Source organism: Coptis chinensis, chromosome 9, assembly GCF_015680905.1.
Source record: "Coptis chinensis isolate HL-2020 chromosome 9, ASM1568090v1, whole genome shotgun sequence".
In the NCBI taxonomy this organism is placed as follows: Eukaryota; Viridiplantae; Streptophyta; class Magnoliopsida; order Ranunculales; family Ranunculaceae; genus Coptis; species Coptis chinensis.
The window spans coordinates 18694410-18702118 of NC_141464.1; positions in this window are offsets into that span (position 1 = coordinate 18694410).

The following is a 7709-nucleotide window of genomic DNA, read 5'->3' on the forward strand; positions in this document are numbered from 1 at the left end:
CACAACTATTATTGCCAACATATAAATTTATACTGAAAAAGTATAAAATCATCTTGATTATGTCTTGACATAAATGTTGGAGTCAGTAATAGGACGTTTATTTCTCCGATCAACTCTATCTTGTGAAATATTTTTCTTCATGCATGCTTTAATACCATATAAACTATACTTCAACGAATGACACGTCTGAGTGAAAATAAAGAAAAGAACAAAGTGCCGAGAGAAAATATGAGAAATAGCAAGAGGTACCCAGATATCAATCCCTACTAATAAGCAAGTGCTAGAGAAAAAAAGTCTACCAGTTCTCCTCTCGACACGCACACATCTAAAAACACAATAGCGGGTGAGTTTTATACCAACAAGCAGCAAGGCTGTTTGAAAACAGACCCTCATCTTAGTGTGTATCCGATATTTGACCTGTCACCACTGAAGAAGAAAGGCTTCAATACATAAATATGCAATGTACTTAGGTCCTATTAACACTTGTATCAACATAGAATTTTTTTTCACAAACGTATCAATGTACTATGCCCGATTTCACAAAAATAGTAATCTGTTAGCATTTGTTAGTTAAGTGATGATGTGTCCATTTATTTTCAATTTTCTTTTTTTGTATTTTCCACCCGACATAATATTAGGACGTGATGTGGCAAAAATAATACACCTAATATAATGGGTGAGATTGATAACTCTTAAGGCCCAAAAAGAATAAGGACCCAACCCCAAAAATGATAGAACCCGACCCATGAAACAAAAGATTATAACCCAGCCTAACAATCTAACCCAAATTCTTATACTAATCAACGACCGGGTGTACATGATCACCCTCGCCCTCATCTTATTCCCCAACCATCGAACTAGCAAACCTATCTTTCCTCCAATACACGACTCATAAATAATAATAAATCCAAAATACAACCCTCTCCATTGTTATTAGTAAAATCTTTACTAATGATCCCAAAATAACTGACAATAGAGATAGATCCCAATGACAGGAGATCTAAAAATTTCTATAACAGACCTGAAGGTGAACTCTTGGAATGCAACCCATCACAAATTCAAGCAGTTATAGTGATGGGTATATTGAATGTGTTGTCTAGTCACTCAGCAAATGAGGAGTATATAGGCAGTCAATTGGAGTCGTCATGGTCAGAGAATCCAGTTATAAAGGAAGCATTTGAGAGATTTTCTCTTAAAATAAAAGATATGGAAGTCACTGTTAAGCGCAGAAATAAAAATCAAAAGTTAAGCAACAGAACTGGTGTTGGGGTACTCCCATATGAGCTCTTGAAGCCAACTTCTGAAGCAGGGGTGACAGGGATAGGTGTTCCAAATAGTATCTCCATTTAGACCATTATGATTATCGGTTTTATGTTCTACGAACAAGCAACTTAAATAATGAAAAAGTGGGATCTGATTTGTACCAACATTTTGAAGAAGCGAAATAAAAGTGCATTTTCAATTATATAATTATGAATTTCGTGTTGTGCTGATTTTACTATTTCATTACTAGCTACTAACTTAGAACTAACATCCAATATATAAACCAATACCAAATGAAGAAACAATAATAAAAAAAATGGCGACATTGATTTTAGGGTTTGCTGGTTCGATGGTTGGGGAAGAAGATGAGGGCGAGGGTGATCCTGTACACCCGGTCGTTGCTTAGTATAAGAATTTGGGTTAGATTGTTGGGCCGGGTTATAATCTTTTGTTTCATGGGTCGAGTTATGTCATTTTTGGGGCTGGGTCCTTATTCTTTTTGGGCCTTAAGAGTTATCAATCTCACCCATTATATTAGGTGTATTATTTTCACCACATCATGTCCTAGTGTTATGCTTGGTGGAAAATACAAAAAAAAATTGAAAATAAATGGACACATCATCACTTAACTGATGGATGTTAACAGATTGCTATTTTTGTGAAATCGGGCATAGTACATTTATACGTTTGTGAAAAAAAATTCTATGTTGATACAAATGTTAATAGGACCTAAGTATGTTGCATATTTATGTATTTAAGCCAAAAAGAAACTAATAAACAATTGTTAGAGGAATAGGATAGGGGAAGCACATCAATGGGAAAAGGATACCACATTCCTTCTTCCTCTCCTTCACACTTCTAGTGTAACTGTCGTTGGTCATTTGGGTGATCGAGTACATTGTACATAAGTTTCACAAAATTATATTAAGAACAGAACAATTAAATATGTTTAAGCACAAACTAGAAGCAAATGCTATATATTTTACCTCTGCCATTCTTGTATCGACATTATCTAAGTATACAATGTAATCCACTTTCCAACATGTATTGCTATTCTTTTCCTAGAGTATTCTCTTTTTCGCTTTCTTTTATGGCTACTTACTAATATCTTCCATCCTTCACTATAACTCCAAATGGTGTTGTTATGTCAGTACCCAAGAGTAGTGATGTTTTGATAGTACATGTCAAACTAATACCCATACCAGGAATTCAGCACCAAACGATTTGACTGTTAAGAAGAAAGTGATTGGTCTGACGTTTCTCCAAGAAAGAACTTTGTAAACTGTGCAGGATTGCAACCTTTTCTCCCTACTGATTTGGACAATACATCTCATGTCCAGTTCGAAAACTAAATTGTGTTTTGTAGACCAGAAAACAAACTAAAATTGACAAGAAAACAAGATACCAGTAAGAGTCATTCAGAACATTTCCACACACAAATATAATATGCAAAGAGGAACTAGAATAAGATATAGCTACAACTAATGGCAGATAATGGTTTCTTTCCTGATAATGCTGAAGCATGTGCTTGTTAACGAAGAGGCTGCAAAGGACGACTTTGCGTCACAAACATAATCAATTCTCAGCTGGATGGCGGAACTTAAAAGCCCATGTAACTCATGTAACTCCATTTTTGTAAAAAATGTAATTTGAAATCTACAACATACCGTTTCATGTATAATATCCAGCAAGACAAAAAAGAAACTAAGACTTCAAATTTAGGTTTCTGCTTCAAAATCACCAAGAAGTAACAATTTCATCAGCTAAGTTTTCCTCCAAATAGAATATAACACCACATCGTTTTCTCAAAATGCTATGTTTCTAATAGCATTTTCTCCACATGCTGTGGAATACAATAACGCCGATAATCACTAACTTTTATTACTGATTGCAATCATCATAAGTTGTCAAAATCGTACAATATAATTCACAAATAGTTATAGCATATGGTATTTTAATGAAGCTAATTGTGAACTATGTATCGAATTTCCTTTTGTAATTGGATCCAGATGGGCTAAGTACTCAAACAGCTTCGTAACCCTGTCACCATTGCTCTCCTTATTGAAATTCTGTTATTGCAGACCTACCAAAGGCATCAATAATAGAATTATAATTAAGTAACAACTTTAGGTGCATTCCTTCCCTTGTCATCTTCGTCTAGCAACGACATAGTGGACTCTACTAGTCCACTCTTACATAAGTCATCAATAAAGGCACTATAGAAAACAACGTAAGCCTCCAATCCTACTTGCATTAACTCTATAAAAATCTCCCTTGCCTCTTTTAGTACACATCAATGAACGTTGAGTAAGTCAATAAATTGGCCAGAGAATTGCAGTAATTTGATCATTAGAGAGACTAAAGCTTTAAACCAAGCATTAAAATCCCACCTTTGTTTCAGAATGGTTAATCACTTGAGCATTCAAGGAGATTTTCTAAACCAATCAGTGATTATACACAGACGAGTATCGACAATATCTTAGTGATAGTACAATGCACGAAATAGAGAAAATCATATCCAAAACACAAAGAAACTCACTCCAATTAGTAGGAAATGAAATGAAAAGAAAATAGGATTAGGGAAAATGAAGACATGTATACATACCTGGACCAATCCAAAGCCTTCCACGGCTTCCATATCAATCTGTCGAAAGCCCAAACAAAAACTCAGTATTGAAACTAATTAAACACATATTTTAAGGGAAAAGGAGGCACCTTTTTCCCCATGGCCAGAAGAGAGGCAAGAAAAGATTCAACTAGATGTCCTAGATTTCAAGGAAGGAAATGGAAGGCAAGTGCGCATTCCTAGTGTTCCATTTGGAGAGGACGAAGAAGACAATAAAAAACTTAATTATCTTCTAAATCCTAGCACTAGTTCTCGATGTTAAGAGTGGTTTCTTGTTATGATAAAGACGATAAAAAATTAGATAATGGAAATCAACCACCAAGACATTTTAGCGCTGGAAGAGTTGACAAAACTCTAAGTTTTGAAGGAGATAATGGAAGCGTACTGGAGATGTCAAGTTTTTCAATTTTTTTTTGTTCATGATATAATATTTTTCAAGATTTTCTATTTTACTAAAGTTACTTGTTGACGGTTCAATTGAAAATACGAAAGACGGTGGCCTGACTTGACTCTTGACTCTTTTAGCTTGTCCATGCCTACATCTGATTGGTCTTGACGGTTTATTTACTTGCCCAAGATGACGGTTCATTAAAAGTGGTGTAAGTTTGTGACATTCTCATAAACAAACTGCAAAAATTCCAAAAAGCTATTGACAATTTCTTGTATTAACTTGACTATTTTAGAAAATTCATCATTCAATTTCACGACCCATTTGTCAGGCATGACACAAAGCTACAATAGCTATCATAAAACCATCATATTTTCTTGACCCTTCTGTTATACATGACATAATGTTACAACAGCTGTCATAAAAATTTTACCAAAATACCTATCTTGTCGGTTTTCAATAAAGTCGTCATGATAGATAAAAAACATGCATCATAATATGTCCTTTTTTAGTAGTGAATTATCAAAATGTTAAGTCCACCAACAACTACAATCAATATCAACCAAGGCAAGGACAAGGGCAAGGGCAAGGTAATTATAATAATAATAATAGAAGTTTAGTCCCACTTAATAACAACTATCAAAATCCACCCGTTAACAATCAACGTGAGATTGATCCTGTTACACAACCCGTGGCAACTCAACCTTCCCAGACTGATAGATTCGATGCATACATGCAAGCTCAATAACAGATATTACTAGCCATCCAACAATCCATGCAACAGTTAGCCCAAGAAAAACCATAACAAAAAGGCGTGTTTCCAAGTCAACCTGTACCTAGTCGAAAATCAACAAACACAGCCTTTGAATTAAATGGTAGTTCAAATAATGAAAATATAATATAAGGAGAATTAAAGGTCGTAACTACTCTCCGTTCAGGGAAAGTTGTTGACAACAAAGTAATAATGCCTGAGGATTCTCCACAACAAGATAAAGAAAACTTACTAGATACCATAGTTGAAACTGAAGATCCTACCATGGTAGAACTACCAGTTAAACCTCAACCTAAGGGGAAACTAACAAAAGTTAAAGAAAAGGGCGATCATTTCGATGAGATTAGGGAAGTTTTTAGAAATTTAACTATAAACCTACCTTTCCTCGGGGCCATAAAATAACTTCCAACACACACACTAAGTTTCTTGAAGATTTGTGCACCACAAAAAGTAAAACAAACATACCAAAAGAAGCCTTCTTAATAGAACAATTTCTCTCTTTATCTGAGCACAACGGAATCGTTAAGTACAAGGACCCTGGTCATCCCACCGTATAATGCACCTTAGGTGATACTTTCACAACAACTGCTCTTCTAGATCTAGGAGAGAGTGTTAACTTACTCCCATTTTACCTTTATACACAACTAGGTATACACTATCTAAAACCGACTAAAATGACTTTGCAGTTAGCCAATCGTTCGATTAAGTATCCTAAAGGCATAGTTGAAAATATTCTTGTTAAAGTACAAGACTTCTATTATCTAGCCGATTTTGTCATTCTAGACACAGAAGTTGCCCATGACTCTATTCCTATCATCTTAAGGCATCCTTTCTTGGCAATTGCCAATGCCCTCATCAATTGTCGAGATGGTTCGATGTCCATTTCCTTTGGAAACCTTGCTGTTGAGGCAAATGTTTTTAAGATGATGCAACAGTCATCAGACATGACAATAGATAGCGCAATTAGCATGATTGAGAGCCTCACTCAATATTATTTTAAGAAAACTTTTCCAGATAATCAGATGCACCAATTTCTTTCCTTTGCAGTATTGAGGATTCTTACATCCAAAAAGTACATGATCTCTTAGAATCTACTCCTATCCATGATCTAGTTCCTGAGTTTGAAGAACTCATTCCTGAACAAATCTGCATTTTAGAGGAGGAAGACCCTTCTGATTCCTTCATTCCCACTCCTCCCACCCTGAGCTTAAACCTCTTCCCGCTGAGTTAAAATACATTTATCTTGATTCGTATGGAATTCATCCGATTATTATATCATCTCAGTTATCTGCTATTGAAGAGGCAAATTTGATTAGGGTTATTCATGAACATAGTTCTGCAATTAATTGGTCTTTAGATGACATTAAGGGTATTGACCCTAGCGTCTACAAACATCGCATACATTTGGAGGATAATGCGAAAACCTCCCATAAGCCATAACATCATTTGAACCATGCCATGAAAGAGGTAGTTAGAGTAGAAGTTTTGAGATTACTCGATGCTGGCATTATATACCCCATCTTGGATAGTGAATGGGTGAGCCCAGTTCATGTAGTCCCTAAGAAATCAGGTGTTACAGTCATTCGTAATTCTGATGGAGAGTTAGTTTCCACCAGAATTCCTATAACGTTAGATTTTCCAAAAATATAAATATGTTTCCAAAAATCAAAAGAAAAGTCAAAGTTAGAATTTCCCCCAAAATCAAATCAAAAGGGAGTACAAAAGCTTAAAAAAGCTAAGTATGGAAACTGATGTTAGAAGTAGGAAAGAAAATAAGGATTTCTCTAGTGTAAATATCTTGAAGACCTTATTCTCTTATACGTATCATTTTTGAATTTTCTATTCCATTTTCTTCTACACTACCACCTAAGCCCTATAACACCTAATAAAGACCACTAGCTCAATTAGGAGTAGGGTGGTGTGATAATAAGTAGTAGATGTGAATTCTCGACCTCGACTCCTCTAACTATCATTGAGTAAATGAGAAAACGTGTGCCCACTGCACACTGGAGTTAGCAAAACTTGAGTGGAAAAATATAAGAGAATTTGTGTTTCAACACACACCTATGAGAACCTACTTAAGGAAGATATTCAAAGGATCCAGACATAGCCCTACTCATACATTTCATTGTAAAGATCACTGCATGAATGTTCATATCACTACTACATAAAAGCTCATATACCACTGTTATTTACAGTGGTAAAAAGCCTTTAGCCACTGTTTTCATACCGTGGTAACAACCACCGTGACAAATACTTCTAACAAAACCGTGGGGAAAAGTACCTCTTATATACCACGGTTTTGAGTAAAACAGTGGTATTAGGATTTACAAACCGTGGTTAATAGTCCGAAAAGTTTGCTCTTATATTTACAAACCGTGGGAAATAGTGATGATATATACGACGGTTGGATACAAACCGTAGGTTATATAAACTTATTATACTTCGGTTCTTATCAAACCATGGTGTATAGTCATTACAAACCGTGGGTTATATAAATTGCTTATACCTCGGTTCTTATCAAACCGTGGTTTATAATCTTTTTTTTTTTTTTTTTTTTTTTAAAAACCCCTAATTATTTGATTCTAATCATATTCATTCATCCTGCAACCTACCCATTTTCACCATATATATCCACACTGGATTTAAAAACACATTGC